The sequence below is a fragment of the Seriola aureovittata genome, chromosome 9 (assembly GCF_021018895.1).
Source record: "Seriola aureovittata isolate HTS-2021-v1 ecotype China chromosome 9, ASM2101889v1, whole genome shotgun sequence".
Lineage (NCBI taxonomy): Eukaryota > Metazoa > Chordata > Actinopteri > Carangiformes > Carangidae > Seriola > Seriola aureovittata.
Window position 1 is genome coordinate 2959576 of NC_079372.1, and position 21038 is coordinate 2980613.

Genomic DNA, 21038 nt, shown 5'->3' on the forward strand with positions numbered 1-21038 from the left:
ATGATAATCCCAATTAAAATACATTGAAGATCTTTTCTGTTTCGCTTTGATAATTTCATTTCAAACATGCTCTGCCTCAGAGTCAGAACATCATCTACTGAATGAATTTGAAGGCTTAGCGTTCAAAGGCAGAACTGTCACAAAGGAGTAGTAGAAAATATCAGAAAAGGCCTAAAAGAACCTGATATTAAATATTTATTTATTCTTAATTTTGACTTTAATAGAATTAAATAGGATTAATTAAACTTCAGCCATTTGCACATTAGGGGCCCTATCTTTTCCCATCTAGCGCCCACGTTGTTTAAATAGCAAATACACTTGTGCCCATCTGAGCACCCATGAGCATGTTGGTCTTAAAATGAGGTGTGGTCAGACGCATTGCTGGCACACTGCTATCTTGAGGCAGCGGAGAGTAACAAACAAAAACCTTGGAGAGTGACCAACAAAAACCTGTCTGAAGTCAATGGCAAAGGATTTCAGGGCTCATTATCAAGATAGTAATATGCGCCATAGACAGCTGCACAACACACGTACACTTCTGCACAAGCAAAATGTGACGAAAATGCGCTTCAGATGTTTGGATAAGTCAGGTGTAACATTACAATACAGCCCTCAATAGGTCGGAGCATTCTTTGTAGCATATTGTGTGTTGTATAACATTTTCATGAATCATTGATTTCTCTTGGACATAAATGAAGCTCTACAGAGAAGTGTTTTTCTTACAACATGGTTAATCTGCCACAGTGTTTCCCATTTAACCTTTTTTAGCTAGTGTTGCACACTGGAAGAAATGCATTAAGGCAAAACATAATTGTCCTTTAGGTTTTCCTGGAAAATTCAGTCCTTTACATAGAAATCAGTCCACAGGCCGTTATAGGCAACTGAGAAAGTCCAGGAAAGTCTTTTTGATAAATTACATTCCAATCCATTCACATGTTGGGAATAAAAAAGTGATTGATACATTTAAAATGCTTCACATTCTTACATATTCTACCTTTGACTGATGCAAAATTTCCTATTGAGGATGTTTAGCATCAGCCGATGCTCATTGTTGTGACGTCGTAGCACAAGCAGAGTACTTGTCTGGAGATTACCCTTTGAACTGTAAAGCTTGGGTGGTGGCATTGCATGGCATGCTTACAGTAAACCCGACTGGCACAAAGGATAAGCTGCTGTCTGCTACGATCACTAGATCCAAGATGGCAGACTATAAATTGGTCTAAGCCCGTCAGTATTTCACGGCTTAGTTCTCACAGTGCTGAGACTGTGGCGGCAGCACAGGCAATGCCAAATGGGTTCACCCTCTAGCTAATCCTGCTATCAGGAGAATGAAGGCAGGGAGATCCAGCAGTCATACAGTGTGCTGCTTAACAATGACTGAGTGCTACTCAGGGTTCTTCTAAGGACACAAGGCTGCATGTGTTGTGTCTTCTTAGTGAGAAAGGTTAATGTGGTAATTGTTGTAGACTAGATTCAGGATTAAGCTGCTTGACTTAAGAATCAATTAAACAAATTGAGAGATCATAGTAACGCATTATTTGCAATAAGGGCTTTTTGTGAATAGGATTGAATGGTACACAAAGCTGGTTAGATGTTTGTTCCAGTTGAGTAAACATACATTTTCATGTTGTGATAAAGCTGTAAGCCTCTCTCAGTCTCAGTCTGGTGCTATTTTTACTATAGATTGCACACACACACACACACACACACACACACACGCATGCACGCACGCACGCACGCACACACACACGCACGCCTGCACACGGATAACATTTTGCACTATTGCACAGGCATAGGTTACAACTTAACTGACAGTGTTGTGATTTAAATCACAGACAGAAAACCACATCAGACCAGTAGAGTCCTTGTTAGGTAGGAGGCGCACACTCCTCCAGTGACATGAGAAGTGGGACCTTTTATCCAGATTTGTCTTGATCCTGACAACACAGCAACAACCAAATGGACGACTTTCATTCACGTGCAGCAAATCCACTGCCTGGTGTACACTCAACAAACCTTGTGGGTTAGGCAGGTTACTAAGCTGTATGCACACGTGGAGAACTGCAAACCTGCCACTTTAATGAGAACTCAAACAAGGCCGACACAGTCTGTTTAAAAGGCAAAATCCTTAGAGCATAAAATGGGGTGGAGTCCCTATGTAAACAGGTAACAAAGCATTTGTTTTGGGAAACCAAGAGATCTATTACCTGAACACATGGCAGATCACAGCCACAAATCTGCAGGGATTGTGTTTCCTAAGCCAATAGTTGGCCAGGGCATGAAGAGTGTGACTACTACACGACTAATCCCTGCCAACACACACTATATACAATGACCCCCCCCCCCCCCCCCCGCCCCCCCTCTAAGCTCAAACTCAGTACAACCTCCCACAGACCAAACAGCACCTCCACAGACTATTTATGTGTAACTGCAAAGTAAAGATTGTTAAGTAATGCAGTATACAATGTGCATGCAAGCAAACATACATTAATTACAGAAAGAAACCTCGTCCTAGGGGCTGATAATATCAAACTTCCCATTAAGTGACCAATACTTACTCTTTTTTGAGTCATTCTACATCTTCAGTCCACCTCCAGCAGAGGCCCAAGGCAGCTGCTCTACACATCCATAGAAAAAGTACAGCACAGAACCATTATGGGGTCATTCCAGCAACTCTCTCTGAACCAACATCTCTGACATGTCCTTCCTCCACCACCTCACGTTTCTCCTCTCCTGGTGCACAGACACGCCTCCATGCCCGCCCCTCCACTCAAGCGGCTAAAGGAGCGACAGGAGACTCACTGAAGTGACATATGTCGCCAAAGCCTCTCACTTGGCAAAGAGGCTCTCTAAGCCTGTGACAATGAGTGGGACAAAGCCTGCACTGCGGGGCAACTCAGTGAGCATTAAAGAATGGGTGTAGAGGAAGTACAGGCATGCCTCTCTCTCTCTCTCTTTCTCTCACTCACTCTCTCTCCATTTTTCCTTGATCCGTCCATCCTGCCTTCCACAAACTATGCACGCCCATTTACACCCGACTCCATCTCAATGATTTTAATGCAATGTGTCTTAGCTCCATTGAAAAGAGAAGGGAGTCATCTTCTCTCAGAGGACCAGAGCTTTTGTGGACGTGTACTTTCATTCCCATGAGGTGCTTCAGGGTATTGATAAATGGAGGCTTTGGAGAACATGCCTGAAATAGACGTGACTTTGTTGATAGAAGACTAAGATATGTGATTTGGCTTTTCCTTTCCTATTTTCAAGACGGACACTGTCCTGAGTGTTGTCCAATTTGTTTCCAGATCTGTACTGAATTGGGAATAAAGGAGATTTAATCTACAGCACAATTTGCTATGCCTAATGGAGACATAATGACCATACCAATAGAGTATGCACTGCTCACAGCGCCCTGCAGGGTCATCCAGTGAGCAGGAATATGGGTTAACATTCAAAGTCCAGTGTATCAGAGCTTGAAATGAACTAGTGCAAGCTCACTGTTAGTATTACACTGAGATGATCTAACTATGAGATTCATAAATGCCAGATAAAGTGAAGAATGACAGTGTGACATTTTAAAGAAAGCTTCAGTGAGTAGTTCTTGAGTGAAGAGATCTTAATTTACTGTGCCTAATAAAGAAATGAAAAGTCTCTATCTTGTTTCTGTCTTTACTTATTTGCAGATTAAAAAAAAATTGGAAGCTAAACCTTTTATGCTGTTCTACATTTTTACTTTGAAATCGGTGACTGATTCAGACTTGCCTGCAATGCAGCCTAAAGTCACTGCGAGTGCAGAATGACTGGACATAATTACACAGTCCATTTAAGACTGTTGTCTTTAAATGGATCTTTTCCATGTGTAAGAGAGCAGGGCTTCTGTAAACATAGAGAAATCAACCTTAGAGGCAAAGCCTAACGGACCTGCACGTTCACTCAGAGCTTTACATGCCATGTGGACATGGGACAATGTGCTCAAAAGATAAATGCAAATCAAAAAACAACAGCCGTAACATGACCAAACGTGCACTGTCAAGCCTAAGCAAATACACACACAGTCACCTGGTTGTCCGTTATGAGAACTGGGACAAGCAAAGTTAGAGCCAAAAGGAAAGGAGACTGAAAATATAACATGACAGTCACTAATACATAATATAATACATATATTTTATAACATATGTTTCTGACATGATATGAAAGACTGTCAGACTGATGATAACAATTTCTTCTTCCTGTGTGTGTGTGTGTGTGTGTGTTTGTGTGTCAATTAAGTCAACTCAATTTTGTTCAATGTTGTGTAGAGTTTTAAATTTTGTGAACTACATACACAACCATATTTCAGACTCATTGTTCTAATTATGACTCACAGCTTATGAGTGACACCTAGTTAGTCACACAGTGAAATAAACAAAAACACATTTGAAGGGAATGCACAGGATTTTCAGGGTCTCTGATCATGAGCAGTCTCACTGTGCTTGTTAAACTAACGTGAATGTTAAACAAATGAGAGACAACGACATTTGTGAATTCCTACTTCCCGTCTCCACCAACACCTCAATCGCCTGTGGAGCCCTGAAGCCCTTCCTCCTCGACAGTCCTTCCTTCTGGCACTTTCTTTTTCTTTTTATTTATTAATTGCAAGTTATTTACTTCTGTCTTTATACATCAGCTCCTAAATACACAGTAATCACAAGACACCTTCCAGACAAACTTACCAAAGGCTTCACATACTGCAGCATTAGATGACTGTGTTAAAACTACTGTGTAAAAACATATGGGCGTGTGTGAGTGTGTGTTATGAGCATAATCAAAGACCGGATCAAACGTCACCAGCACACACCTAAGATTGTACTGTCACTCTATCATAACAACAGCTGAGGTTGTGTCCCATTGTTGTTTCTATAACAATCTCACACATTGCTTGAAATCACTAACTGTGTGAACTGTGTGGAAACTTCATATAAGCATACAACACATGACTGCACACACAAAGGAAACATATCATGACAAGCTTGGCTGTCAACATAGACAATGACAGCAGTGATGGGGGGGTTGGGGGGTGGGTGGCTGACAGAGATGAAACCAGCCTTCAGACAAACTCCATTCATTAACAAATACTAGCGTGCTCTTCCAAACAAAACTGTCCTCTGTCTACTTTGTTTTAGCAAAGTAAACTAACCGAATTAAACTCAATGAGCTGGGCTACTTAAGGTCTCATTCTTCACATAAATCATTAGATCCCTATAGATGTTGACTGATTACTTTCTGTGTGTCATATACCATCTCTATTATATTATAATGTATGATTGCCCTGCTTTTCAGTAGCTGGCATAGGTTCGCAGATAAGATTAAAACAACAGATGTGCTGAAATCAGGCCAACATCAAGAATGTTCCTGTGGTCTTATCTGTATCTCATTGACTGTATCAGATTTGTAAAGTGTCAGATACAGTAGCATGTTTATTTGGGGTAATACATTCTTATCAGTTATGGTAGCTGAGGATAAAAACATATTACATTTTTCAATCTTAAGCTATCTAAGGTCATAAAATAACAACTCCCATTACCTTTAAGGTCTTACCTGACTGTGCGGTTATTTGTGCCTTGTCTCTGTTTCAGTTCCCCAAGCCCTTCAGCAAACTTGTAATCATGTAAGCCTGGAATTCACACAAACAGCTCGCTGACACACATCAAACACATTCACATCAAACCTGTGCTTCCAGTATTATGTAAAGAGGAAGGTGCTCTACAGTCTTAACAGTAGGGTACAAGCACAACAGGTTTAAAGCAAAAGCATGTAGCAACTGATATCTCAAAACTTTTTAACACACCAAACACATGCACGTGGAAAGTCAGAGGTAAAAAAACCATTTGTGTTTGAATCCTTCTGCTAAATGTTTTTGTTTCAGACACCACTGCACTGCTGTGTGGTTCATTTGACCTGCAGTAGAACGAATCCTTCGTCCTTACAAATAAAAGTTACTTTTGAAGTGCACATGTACTGTGTAGAGGTTTGTGGTAGTGTTTCGCTCATTAAAGTGCCGCCCAGCTCACTCAGTTGGGGTTTAAGTGGTTCCTGCTCTCTGGCACATAGTGCTTTGCGGAATGACGTGTGAAGGGGTTGCCTCTCTAAACAGGAGCGAGCCCAGCACGCAACCAGCTGGTATGCCATTATAACATTAAACTCCTGTTATCAAAACATAGACCTGAAGGTTGGGTATTTCATAAACAAACAAAGTTCCTATCCTCCACTGCTCCTTTAGCTTTTTTGGAAGTATTCCCTGTCTCACAGCAAATGCAGAGTTATGATAATAAATTATTACAAAAACTTAAGTTCTACACAAAAGAAGTCAGTGTCCGCTGAGTGACACAGGCTAGAAAACAACATGAATCACTACAGAGACATGTGCCTTGTAGAAGTGAAGGGTGACAAAGAGTGGCATTCAAGAGCTTAATCAGTTTGCCACAGCAAGCAGCACATAGGGAGACCGTGTGGAGACAAGCAGTCACACTCAACTTCCTCCCTTCAAACACCGTGGCCTCCAGAAGACCTCTTCACACCTTCCTTCACCCTGGCACATTGTTCATCACTGTTGCAGAGCGGCAGATAAGCGAACAGCGCTGCGCTCTATGCTCTAAACTAAGCTGGTAATGAGTTTATGGGATAATCTTGAAGGCCTAAAGTGGTATTAGGTTGGGTTGGTGGGGTCTTTGTCAACAAATGGAAGAAATTTTGCTTCAGAACTGTCATTTATGTCTGCTCCTTGATTATTTTGACCAAAGTAAAATTTGTTAAATTTTAAAACATAAACGTTTTGTTGCAATATAGTTGGAAATATGCCTGCTGACTGTTGCATTTACCGTTATTTATTAACACTAACACTAATTTTAGTATTAGTCCATGTTTCAACCAGCCAATTTTATTTGTCATAGGTTCCACTCCTGTGTTTTGAATTGCAGTGATATGGGAAGACCATTTTGTTTACATTCGCATCACGGACTACATCTTTGATTTATTTTAAAACAATGATTTCCATGCTGTTAGCTGCTTGGGGTAGAGGACCTATAAATACAATTCTGGAGTGTGTGTGTCTATTTGTGTGCAGGATTAGCTACAGAAACACAACGGTAAATTTAGTTTCTAAAACTGTAGTGCTTTCCACAGGGATTCCTCCTTGCAGAGGAATTTGTGTAATATGTTTTTGTTTAATGGCTCAGGTGGGTCATGACGGGTCTATGATGAGTATTTAAAGAAATTCTTATGGAATGACAACCATTACAATTTATTAACCGAAACAAACTTGCTTTACATCTCTTGTTTTAGCTTTAACAATATAATTTCCATCATCAAAATTCAATATTCAACAATTCTTGACTTATTACTATGGATATTGTAACAGACACATATCTACCAAAAGACAGTTCTTATGTCCACGTGTAATGGCAGTAAAATGTCCAACAGAGACAATAGGCAGGCCTATAATCAATACATCTCATGACACTCTCATCTCACTACTCTTCTCATAGGTTCATAGGTGGGAGGAAAAGAAAGAGCTGATAACAAAAGCCACCCATAGAGCTACAGAGACGCCCACGTCCTTAGTGACAAGTTGTGATAAATGCCATTTTATGGTGTTTAGAAATAACAGCTGTTGTTTAATCCAGGGGATTAACATTCATTTCAAAAGGGCTGAGACCCAGAGAGTAATAAAGCCTCACTGAAGTGCGAGACCTGCCTGATCTTGTAGCATGTACACACCTTTATAAGTACTCTCCCACTGCCACATGTCCTCTCCCACCCTGCTAACACTAAAAACATATTTTGTGGCTGTCAGTCCTCAAGCTTTAGGTAGACTAAAAAGGGAGGGGGGATTTTCCTGTCACTTTGAAAAACGTATTTGGGTCTTTCTTAAAACGGCTCGCACCTGCAGCCTAGTTTCTTCTCAAACAACACAGAAAAGGATGATGAGTAATCTTTCCACCTTTTACATCTGTTTGCCTGGATGAACAGTCTGAGCCAGGACTCCAATCCCATAAGTGTCTGACATTAAGAGGTATAATGCATAATCTATGCAAATTAAAAATATATATAATACCGTTTAATCACTGAAATATGAGGCAATAAGTATAAATGGTGACAGTGAATGCATCATAGTACTCTACAAAGGTGAAATATTTTCAACAACTCTAGGAGTAATGAAGAGGAATAATGTTGTTAAGCCTTGACAATTAATTGCAGAAATTCTCTTCATTAACCACATACTTTCTTGAAGAAAAAAGAAAACAGCAAAGGCAATTTATCTGGCATCCACTGCATTTACAAAATCATCATACTTGTGAGAAACCCATCAGAAAATAAATTACTTATCCGCCTACTCGTGATGAGTTGGCAATCAGTGAGTTTTGAAGCATCTGCTGCGACATGTCAAGAGAATACGGCTCATGAGTCACTTCATTGTGCACCCTCAAAGCTGTGCCTTAGTATCGTTACATCTGCAGCAAGCTCTAACAGGGGCTCATGATGCAAAATAAATCTGACTGATAAGTACAACTATTTTTTCTGAATAGGACAAAACCCTGGCCTTTCAAGTTATAATGCATAATCAATAAAAGACACGACTTTAAGTTGATTTGTGAGTCAATTTATCAGAGTTAATCAATCAGCAAGAAAAGTTAACACATCAGGTTCATCCTAATATGAGAGTAACTCTTGGTAGATAAAATGTGCTACTTTGACATCAGTAAAGGCAGCTAAGGCATTTCATGAGCTGCTTCTGGCAACTGATTCCAATTTCTTATTTCCTGCTTTTTCTAACCTGGTTTGACCTGCTATGGCTCAGAGCCAGTGGCGCTGGAGGAGACCCATCAGCTTGGTAGGTCTAAATTACACTTGGGACAGCTACCATAGGAGCTGTACCTCGCATCACCCTGTGTGAGTGATAGCCTCACTACTGTCTAACACAGGCCCATGACAGGGGTACCCCTGTAAAAGTGTCAGGGCCTTGCTTCATTAGCATTTTTGGAACACCATGAATGAAAGTGTTTGTTCTGGTCTGTATGCCCAATTGAAAGGGTCCATTAAGGAGTGTTTTAGAGGTTCCACTGTGTTGGGTCGGAAGTTTGGGAGCTGGTGTACGGAGTTAAGTGCCAGAGCAAAGAAAAAAAAATGTTCAGAGGAACATCATGGCCCGAATCAATCTGTATGCAGATGATTAACTGCTTGACAATTTTCTGCGTGTGAGGGCCACATCACAAGTGACAACATCAGTCAGGTTAATAAGTGTTTCAACACAGGCTGTCATTAAATGCAGGGTGGCTGGTCTCACATTCACAGCCAAGTATCAACAAAAGCTACTTTACCATAAGACAGAGGTTGCAATATCCCCTCTGGCATCTCTGACTAACAATTATGAAATACCTCACTTTTCTCACACGCAGGTCCTGCTAGGAAGGTTATTATTACAACACTGTAGTCAAACTTAATGAAACATAAAAAGTAACACAAAAGGCCTGTTACCATGAAGAAGAAGATGAGGGTACAATAGTAATTAGAGTGATTAAAAGTGCTAAACCTTCTCCCCTGTTTTCATCACCTGCACTAGCATAAGCTGTTACTACTGATGTTCTTTTGTCATAATGTGTTGATGTCAACGGGTAGAAAAACCTTGTTGAATTTAAAACAATAAAATATTTTTGAATAAAAAACAATTTTGGCCACGGAGCTAAAATAAAGTATGAGTTGCAGTAATGATGAACACGTTTTTCTACATGTAGATGAGTCTGGGTCAACGTTATGGACATCAGTGATATTTAGAGTCAATGGACAATTTATTAGGTACCTTGGTTTTGCAATTCAGTCCTGTGGCTCTGCCGTAAATGAGAAAAATGAGTTCACTTCTTAGTGACATTGTCAGAAGTGTGTAAATTCAATCATAAGATCATTATTGAGGGTCACAGCCATAATTAAAGGCGGTATTGTACTGGACTATATGATATTGAGAGGTGTTTGTAATGTAATGTTTTGTCCTCTCTGGCCAGACTATTGGAAACATTAGTTTTACCACAAATAATTAACTTCCCTTATCCACAGATTAATGACAGTTTGACAATTTAAAAAGATCCCTGTGAGCCAAACAGAAGCAAGTATTTCCTTTGGCCAGGGTATAATTACAGTTACCAATCCCCAGTTTTTACATTAAGGAAAATAAGCTACTGCACGTTGATGTAGAGAATGTTGAATCAAGAAAGTCATAAACTCAAGTCACCTATGACTATCTGAGGTAAATTCCCAAGCTGCCTTATCTTTATCCATTCGTTGGAAAAAAGCGTTTCAGACAAGCAGGGAGATGCATGGTGCTTTGCCTGAACACCTACATGGCCTGATGGCAAACGCAGATACATATCAGCACCTGCTGTAAAGACAGAACTGTGCACAACCACATAAAGTGTGTTGTGTAAAAGCACTGCGAGAAAGGCTGTGATTCTGAGAAAGAATAAAAGTTAGGGAGCGCAAGAGGGACAAAAACATCGAAAAAGGGAGAGGGGGGAGGCAGACAGTTTTGAGGGTAATATCTATGGCACAGGAGAGAGAAATCCATGGGAATTCAGCTTATTAGCATATGAATCAAATTCCAGCAGCAGGAAAAGACAGACATTCATTTCAGAGCCCGTTGTCAGGAAGACCAGCAGTAGATGAGCAAAATCATGCACTGCGTATACAAGGGTCAAAGTTAATCCTCCCATGTTGTGCTAAAATAGAAGAGCTAAAGATTTCAGAGGCCTGGGGAAAATATGATAAAGATAAAACTACTCGTATTACCATGACAAACTGTAGGAATTTAAACAAGCTTGTACAACACCTGTTCAATGAGCTGGCCATAGGGGTGAAACTCTGAGCATTAGGGAGAATGCTGCTTGTACTGGTTATTAAAGAAGCCTTTAGAGAGAACCTATTATGGCCATTTTTAGTGTTGGTCATTTCATTCTTGGTGTCGACTAAAAAAGATTTACATGCTTTAATGATCTTCTGCCTTACATTTTATACTGTACTCTCTTCACCTTCTGTCTGAAACGCTCTGTAAAACTCAGGGCTCTTTAAGGCCCTCCTCCTCCCAGTGTGCTCTGATTGGTCAGTTTGCAGGCAACTACCATGGCCACGACACGTTCTGCACATCTTGTGTAGGCAAACTTTGGGTGACAATAGTCATAACTTAGAATATTTTTTATAAGAAACCCTTTTGTTTTTTTATTTGTGGACACTTCTGGACTAAAGGAATATAAATAATGGAGGAACAGACAGAAAGTCTCCACCGCTTCACCTCCTGCTGGTTTACAATGCTGCTAAATCTGAATGAATTTGAGGTTAGTGGGCATAATTACTGAAAAATGAACTCAGCTGTTAAACTGTGGATAATTTATCTGAGCTAACGAGGTACAGCATTTCAACACTGACAAACGTTTAAGAATTTAAATCTTTGCGATGCTGCTTCTTACTAACATGATCAGGTCGAGACCGGGCCGCGATAACGCGGTTAACATCCACAATAACAATGCAGACTGACAGGCTGTGAGGCTAAATCCCCTGTTCTGCCACATCAAGTGTGAATTACAGAAATAACATTTGTGAAAATGAAACGTCTAACTGTGCGTGGTTTCTGAAGCAGTCCTCATAAGTGCAGGCTCACACTATAATGTTTGGAGCAGTGGAGAACTGTGGAAAAATAAAGTTGATTTCTGCAGGAAATCAAGAACACTGTCTTTTCGGCATGGCTACAAAACTAATGAAAACTTTTCACCATAAGTAGTTATGTGCTGTGCCTTGTGTGGAGGCGTGTCAAGCTTGCAGGTGGGCAGCACCAAGAGAAGTATTGACATCAATAGGACCAGGAAGTAATGTCTGGACCCCCGACAAAGCGTTTCATACAAAGGAGAAAACTGGGTTTTTTCCCTGACACTTTTTCCCTTTGATGTAAACTTTGATCCTTGTGCTTCTGGAGACCATTTACATGCATAAAAACCTATGTAACACACTATAAGTCAGGAAAAACTCAAAAAAGCATAATAGGTCCCCTTTAAGATGATATTTTAAATAGATGTGTTAATTAAATCATATCTCTGCCATTTGTGCTTAGCTTGATGATTCAACTAGAACTGTAGCAATTTGACGTTCAGGCAATCCGTTGATTTGCATTAAATGACTCGAGTTATTGTTTAAGTAAAAATGCCAGACATCAAACATCTGCTGATTTCAGGTCCTAAAATGTGAAGATTGTATTTTTTTTCTTAGTCATACATGATAGTAAACTGAATATCGTTGGGTTTCCTCACTGACAGTGAGAGGCAGATTGATCTAAAGTTAAAATAACAGTTCATTATAGCCCTAGATTCAACACTTAATCATACAGATTATGATCCATTTTAGGAGGCTGTATAAATACATTTACAATTTTGAAGCACCTCTATTTGACTTGAGTACCTCCATTTTGAGCTTCTGCATTCGTCAATTTCAGAGAGAAATGTTGTACTACTTTTTCTAGCCTATATATCTATTCTGCATTTATTTCTTTTTACATGAGCACAAACACTAGTAAAGTAATTAAAATCAGTAATTAATAAGTAATGGTAATCAAATAATGTATAACACTGTTGTGTTATTATAAAAATCAGGCACTTGAATGAATACTTTTGATACCACATTTTACCACTTTTATTTCAATAACATATTTAATTCAGGACATTTAATTGCAATTGAGCTTTTTTTTATTGATATTGTTATTTTCATTTAGCTAAAGATATAAATACCTCCAACACAATTGTCCACTGTATGTTACTGAAAATTAAGGAACACACTGGAAATGCCACATGTCAGCAGCAGCATTGAGAGAGACATGCTTTTAGCCTGCTATTAGTTTCTCATAAGTGGTGGGGACCTGTTTTGGCTCATGCAGATCATCCCACCCTTACAGCAGGGTAACATGTATGAACATGAAACTGCGTCATAACAAAATTCTTTACTCCTGTCACACACAAAAGACTTCTTTAGCATTATGTTTGTACTTTTTTTCTTTCTTTATTCGGATCTCCATTAGCTTCCACATGGTGGTCGCTAGGGTTGCCACCTTGGAAACAGCGGACGACTTTGGGGGTGGGGGGGTTAACTTTGTAAAACATTCTGTATGTCCACATGGTATGCACCCTCCACCATTGGTCAGCCAATTGCCACATGACTGAGTTGGAATTTCCCAATTTGCTGTTGCTCTTTCAAAATGAATTTCAGTTTCTATTAGGTGGGCTTTTGCAACCTGCAGTCCTGCCAATTTAGCTTTATTTGTCGCTAGATTTAGAGACTCTTTTTCAAAAATACCAATCAACAGTTATAGCGATTTTTTTGGACAAACCATGGCTACTTAGAAGAGAGTCGCTAATAATAATACACGGCCCAGTCATATTCTAGGTTTTGGCCTAGTCTTGCTACATCAAGATCCATACATTATTTCCTGAGAAAGTAACAAAAGTGATGAAAACTGCCCTACCTCCCAATTTTAAGAAAATATTCCAAACAGAGGAATTTGACAAACAAATTTTATGAAGAGAACTGTCCTTTATAGAGCTTCTTCTGCTTGGAATCTGCTCCCCATTTACATCAGACAGACCAAGTGTAGATTTTCTTTTAAGAGGTTAATAAAACAAAATTTGATAAATGTCATCTAGATGTTACTGGTTTCTGCACCTTTGTGTTCATTTTCTTCTTGTTAATGTGCATTTGTGACAATCTTGATTTAGTTTTCACAAGTTATTATTGTTTATTGTTTTGCATGTAGAGTTATTTTAGTTATTTTAATTATTTTCTGTATTTGGCTTGTTTTGTTTTTTTCTGCTTTATTGTTATAGTGTGATTTTAATATATGTTTGTTTTATTTGTTATTTTTGTGTGTGGACCGCAGGAAGTCTAGCGACCACTGTGTGGAAGCTAATGGGGACCCGAATAAAGAATGAAGATGATCAGCGCTCATGTAATATAACCATAACAAAAACCTGTAGTTTTTCACAGAAGAAGTGGGGTGCTTTGTTCCAAATGGCATTTTGCATGAATAACAGACGAGATGTTAATGCATCTCGCACATAATCTGGCTGCTCTGTTCTGGATTGGAGCACTTGACCAAATATCTGGGCTGTGCTCCAGGAGTGAGAAAAAGCAAGTGACCAAACAACGTCAATCATTGCAGAAGATGGAACATATGCAGATCATTTCCGTGAAACTGCAATGCCCTTTCCATTATGGAAACAATGTGATCAATCTGATCATACCGAGACAATAATCTAATTTAACACCCAGTAACATGCTTTTAGTGACCTGCTCAACTGACATAGACAAACTGAGTGCAGTGGAGTTAGTTCCTACTACCAAACTACTACTACTACTACTACTACCCTTTCATCATCAATCCATGGTGCACTACTGCCTATTACTTTACAGACCCTTTTCTGAGTGGAGCATTAAGCGAGTGTTGTTTGTGTGATATGCTCTTACTTTGAACTCACCTATCTAAAGTTGTTCCCTCTGTATAGGTTAAAGGACCAAAACAAAACAAAGAGTTTGCAATGATCCACTAAAGAATCTGGAGGAGGTGGCCACATACAGAGAGGATGTTTACTTCATAGTCTGGCAACTGGGAAATGATGTCACTGTCAACAAGGCAATGTGATCTGTTTGCCACAATTAATTCCTGTATTTTCTGTCTCTGAAGTGAGTGTCCCAAAAGAGGGGTCTTAACAGTGAGGGCACTGTTCAGAAGCAAGTATCCAGATGAATGCCGCGAAGAGTACTTCAAGTGCCAACAGAACCATGTTACTCACTTGCTAGGAGGAATGCAGCCTATTGTCAATTGAGCTCGTGCAAACGCTCCTGAAAGTCCGGCACAGGGGGGGTGGAGGGAGGCTGAGGACAGCATACATGACCGCCCTCAAAGCCAGATCATCTTGCTCTTCTTCTTGTGCTCACAGGAGAAACTTCAGTTGTTCCAATTCAGACAGGGTGTAGAGTTATTTGTGCCCCCTGTGTGAGGCGTTGATTTCACCAAGCAGTTGTGGGCTGGAGCGGTCATGACCTTTGCTCTTGGTTGTTAGGAACAGCCGGAGCTCAGAGGCAGAATGCCAGACACCATGGTAACAAGAGCGCTGGTTCCTGCGCTGGAAAGATTTACTGAGAATTTTAAAGGATTCAAGCTTTATCCCCTCACAGGTGAAAGTTTGATACTAATAATCTGTCAAAAATTGTTTGAGAAGAAAGACAGGATAAACAGGCTGAAGACACAATCAGTTTCTGACAGTGATCCCTCTATTTTAAACCGCAGTTTTGGCCGTGGTGAGTTCCAGTCTAGGTGACTCCTGTAAATATTTCACAAGCATTCCAAAAGTGGACTGGCTGTCCTCGGAGCAGAGCAGTAAATTTCCTCACCAAATACACACATCAGCACTGAACCCGTTGAGTCTCTCTTTCATGGTCATCTCCTGACCAAAGCCAACCAAGCATCATTAAATTATTGGGCTGGAAGTGGGGAAGGGATTCCTGCATGTCCTTTTATGGCAGAGAAGCAGGGAGTTACTCCACAAACTAACACACACAGCAGGAAAGACCATGGGAACAACACAGCACAGCACAGCTGCCATCCTTTATCAAATGTAAAAATTCACCTTTAGATTCCTTTTTCCTTTAGTTTTGTACTGTGGGATGTGTGCAGATGATGGATAGTGCTTTGGTACTGAAAACTGGATCTAATACAAAAAGATGCTGTTATTCCAATTTCAGTTTGCATCAAGCATGCAAAGATCAGGGACTCTAGGTTTCTAACAGCTGTTAAGTTACATTCTCAGGAGCAGATTCAGAACTACACACAGATTGCTTCATTTCTTCATGCATGCAGCACTCTCAGATTATCCCCTTAAACAGCACTTAAACACTTAATCCACAAGAATGCTTTCTCTGAGACTATTGATATGTAAAATAAGTGATTATTGTGCTTCTCTTGAAAAGCAAACACAGTCACATTTCAGATTCATTCCTTTCAGCAGGAGTGAGATGTTTTGCCGTCTTTGCATTTTGCCTCCCACAGACAGTTTAATCAGTTTGTAGTAATATGTGATATGTGAAATTGCAGTGTGTGATTCTGGTGTGAATTTACTCTTAGTGGTTGTTCCACCTGCATTTAGAGAACTTTGTACATTAACTAATTTAACAAGCTTGTTTAACAACTTTTATCCTTTGCAGTGATGAGAAAAATCTTAATTGCTTTATATTAAGCAGGGAACTGCTGGTCTCATGCTGTGAGTTAATGTCTGTTTGCCTCCCTTCCTATACTTTACTTAAGGGAATCCCCAACCGTGTCTGCCTCGACAATAAAGCATCTGAAATCCTCTGGAAGTGACAGGTACAGTTTATACAACCACTAAACTATACTATTTGGTTACGTTATATCCTTCTGCATGTTAATAGCATAATGTTCTTTACTATATGTGACTGACAAGGAGTTTAACTCTACCCAGCACATCACAAACCCACCCCCTGCCTGGTAAGGCTCTTACACTGCACTACCTGCTCCTAATGGATAACAATGAGCTGTTCAGATGCTGACAGCAGCTAAATATACTCTGTTCTGTCACGACACATTTGGCAGCATTTCAAATCCCTCCAGTGCATTAAACAATATCAGCATGTTGCATTAATGTGCTACCTACAAGATTACATTAAACAAAGTTATAGAATAAGATGTGTTTTTGTCAGTTTACCCCCAATGTAAAGTCAGGCTTCCACCTAGAACTTCAACACTGAGAGAATATTGTAAAACTCCTCGGACAGGCTCCATTTATACAATTACACAGATTGCTGAGAGGTAATTATGTCTTCTTTCACTATGGAAGGAGACAGACTAGGTAGGTGGAGACAGCATGCCTGGCATGTGGCAACACATGCTGGATTTAAGTGTTGCAGCATGATGCAGTTTACAACCTCTGCAAAAGTAGCAGGAAGTGATTTACTGGGACACTTTTACCTTTATACGCTCTCATTGTTACCACTGTGGAGCTATTTGCCTATAGGAGAGGTTTGATTTCCATTTCATGGTGTCAAAGCATTATGACATTTCCGGCGTGAATACTCTGTCAGTTTGCATTTAAGCACTTGCTTCATAAGAAGTGCACTCAAGCAAACCATTCAACATCTGACATTTAGAATTTATCATCCTTTCTTTGCCTCTAATAAACTAGAAAATGCCGATGAGCAGCGGAAGTGGAGGGTTGAGTTCGTGCTTGTGGAGAACACTTGAGTCACAACAACCTGCTCAATACTGAGAAAAAGAAGATTTAAATCTTATGCTGAGAAAGGGAGTGCCATTCGTGTCTGTGTGTTGAAGTGCACTGTTGAATCCAAGAATAAATATTCAGAGTCTTTACTAAGGTTGCAACAAATTAACATTTTCACTATCAATTATTGTGCCTCTTATTTTCTTGATTAATAGATCTTTCAATCAAATATTTTTAAAAAGCGGAAAATGCTCAGCACAGATTTGCAGAATACAAGGTGATGTCTTGTTTTGTCCAAAAACAGATATTCAGTTTACAGTAGAATCGAACAAAAAAATCTGGAAATCTTCATATTCAAGAAGTTCAAAATTTGGTATTTTTGCTTGGAAAATTAATCAACTAATAAATGAATCAACTACATATTTCATCACTGGTGCGTTAGCTTGCTTATTTATATATTTGAAGATTAAAAATCTGCAGCTACACTTGAATTCTGTTGTTGAGATTTAAATACATCCTCTCACAAAGTGTTAGCTGTGGAAACTTCGTCTTGTTTATGGCACTACATGAAAAGTAATCAAAATCATGACACCACATTACACTGCTCATGTGAGGGGGAGCGGATCCGAGAGAGCACACCACGCCTGAATGGACATAAAACTGGATGTTTTTCAGAGTTTAAATTAAAAGCTGACCTGTTTCTCATGTACCAACCTGTTGTAGTGTAAATGAATTGATTGAAAGCTTGGCCCAAACATCACCACAGGGAGTGAGGACCCCACGATTCCCCAATTACCACATTTCAGTCAAGTTGGGTCACACAAAGAAAGAAGCTCAACCCATTTCGCTATGACAAAGCTACAGAGGCTTGAATAGGCCGGCTTCACAGGAGCGAGCGTGGCCAATGCTCTGGGCAACTCATCCACCACCGCTCCCCTTCACTCTCTGAGTGGCCAGACAGAGGAACAGGTACAAAGAGATATGATCTCCCGGTGAACCATTTGCACATGTGAGGAATTCTGACTTTTGAGGTCTAAAGCAAGTGAGAAAGTGAGTTTAACATGACTTTACAGCAAAGCTGCAGCTGTGTGAGCGGACAACCCGTCCACACAAGTCCAAGAAACTGTCAGTAACACCCCTATTCAGTCTGCTGCAGGAATTGTTTTGATATATGTCTCTCAGCATTTAAGATAAGAATAAAATATCTCAACTGGAATCAACATAACCTACAAGTAATGTTCCTCCTGCCTCACTTTGAGATCCCACCACAAACCATGGGTCAGAAATTCTGATAAGATTTGAGTGAATGGGGTGAAAATGTGTTATCAAGTTTATTATAGTTGTGAGGAACAGCTACATGATTCTGGTTAAAGCAAAAAATGTAAATGTAAAGCACATAGCACCTCAAGAAGCCATGATTAAAAAAAAAAAAAAAAAAAAAATCTTATCAAAACAGGATTTCTGATTTCATTCACAGTAAGTGTTTACATTCTTCTTACTTATCCTGCACGGATCCAGATGTATTGTTAGTTTTCGTCTTTCTCCGAGCTCCAAACAGATCAAACGGTTCCCAGGTAACGTGTTTACCTGACTCTGATTTAAACTGATAAATCCAACTGGCAGCCTGATGGTCTGATCAGACTCTTTTACAGGTTCATGCTAGCATCCCTTCTAATCACTATGTGCATCAGCAAGCAAGCTTATGACACCCAGGTTAACACAAGCTGTACAACTTACCCATGAGACGAGCAGCTGGAGGGATGAAACGGTCTTGTATGGAGGTTTCGTCTTCACTTTCCCCTGGAGATAATGTTTAAAACATTGAACATTGATTACATTTAAAAGTGATGACGACTTTTAGTCCGCGATATAACTGACGGTGTGGCAAACGTCACATCTCCTCCAGGAAAACCTTGCGACAAGTTGAAAAACTTTTTCTTTTCTTTTTCTCTTTTACTTCAGCCGCTGGAACTATTTGACTGACGGCCAAAACTGCGCAGTCAACAACTGCAACTATGACTCAAGTCTCCACAAGGTTGTCCCTCTATTTTAGAAGCGACAGAGGTCAAAGGACACGCAGTGACTCTGAAGACGGTGTGTGTGGAATGACTGCTGTCATATACTATAACCGGCATGCACCCGAAGCGGGTACACAAACCGTGGGGAAATATTTCGCTCCGCGTGTAGGATGCGCGCGCGTGTCAATTGTCAATCAAGGGAAAGTCAAATAAGGCGCGAGAGCGGGCGTCATCACTTTTTGCCCTCATTCATAAACTTACCCAGAGCATCTGCAAAACACACGGTTGAGCAACCTCATAAAAGCTTAGTTTGGTTTAGTTTAGTTATTTATTTGTTTACCTGAATTTGACAATACAGGTAAACACCTAGTTTCAAAACAGGGTATGAAACTAATGTGTGGCACAAAGAGATTATAGCTATTGCTAATTCTGGAATCCTTCCCTGTAATTAGCTAAGAATATGCAGGTGTACAGTCTAAAAAGAGACAAATAGTCAAAATGACAATTAACAATAGATAACATTAAATGAGTACAGCTCTGGTTTGCTTTCAGTCAGCACTAGTCATCAGTTACATTTGTTCTTGGTGATTTCAAAGGACAAAGTTCATTCATGCAACTAAAGAGGATGAAAGGCTCCTGAGAGGAGTTTCCTCTTCTCATCCGCTCTTTACAGAAGATCAGCAATTTGCGTGCTCCAGTTTAAAGGTGATAGGCCTACACCTGTAATTTAGGCTAAATGGAAACGAGCTATTCTCATGCACTCATAAAAAGAGTGAGTAGGTGAAAAAAACATAAAACCGTGCCTCTGTTTGTACAGTCCACACCCTCATAAGTTCACATAACGCTCCAGCTGCAGCAGATATCGGCTCTTCCAGACAAAAGCAATTAGCACTCACTAAGAATGAAGAATGTGTTGTGTATGTTATGGTCTCAGAGGTGAAACATACTATCACCTTAGGCGCTTGTTCACGAGTCTGAAGGAATGTGAAGGGCAGGTATGTGGAGAGAGAGACAGGCTCACACATACTGTATACACACACATAGTATAATGTCAGACTGTGTTCAGATGTTCAGATGAGCATAAATGTCAAATTTCCATTTCATTATACAAATCCAGTGCATTTGAACACACCATCTGCTATAATTATTTGTAAGCTAAAGTGTAGAAGGGGTTTTTAACATAGAAGAGCATTGAAACAATTACAATTAACCATCAAACACTAAACCAATCACTGGTTCCAGCCTCTCAGATTGACTTGAATTTCTTTGTCTTCTATGACAGTGAACTGAATAACTTGATAACTGAATAACTTTGGGATTTTGACTGTTGGACATGACTGTTAGTCATGTTGTTGGGTTTTAGGAAACCTGTGATGGGCGGTTTCCCACTATAAGGACTACTGTCTTTTTATAGATGATTAATCAATAAATCAAGAATATTATTATCAAATGAATCAGAGGAAAATAAAAACATTTATTGTAACCCTATCACTGGATTTTAGCATTTTTATAATTTAAATTTAAGAATATATAAGTTTTGTTACCTGATGACACTAAAAATAAGAACATATGTATTTTTATTTCTTCTTTCACTGTGTTACATTGGCGTTACTTACTAGACCTTAAGTGTACTGTGAATTCATGAAATTGGTAGTTAAATTTCCTCGACAATTATACTGAATCTGATACATCGTCACTTTATTTGTATAAATGGACCTTATTTTATCAG

At 39.6% G+C, this 21038-nt stretch overlaps 1 protein-coding gene across 10 annotated transcripts in view; it reads right to left on the reverse strand.

Annotated features, from left to right (window-relative positions):
• The window catches only part of LOC130175184 (neural cell adhesion molecule L1-like protein), a 53034-nt gene extending 33669 nt beyond the window's left edge, over positions 1–19365 (reverse strand). For 4 of the 10 annotated variants that reach the window (XM_056385513.1, XM_056385516.1, XM_056385514.1 and 1 more), the window contains exon 1: positions 2559–2829. The gene's annotated coding sequence lies outside the window, so the exon portion shown is untranslated. Of the gene's footprint in view, positions 1–2558; positions 2834–5574; positions 5651–19028 lie in introns of those variants that run through there. The other 6 variants (XM_056385511.1, XM_056385512.1, XM_056385519.1 and 3 more) reach the window with 6 other exon arrangements.
• Between the last annotated feature and the right edge of the window lie 1673 nt (positions 19366–21038).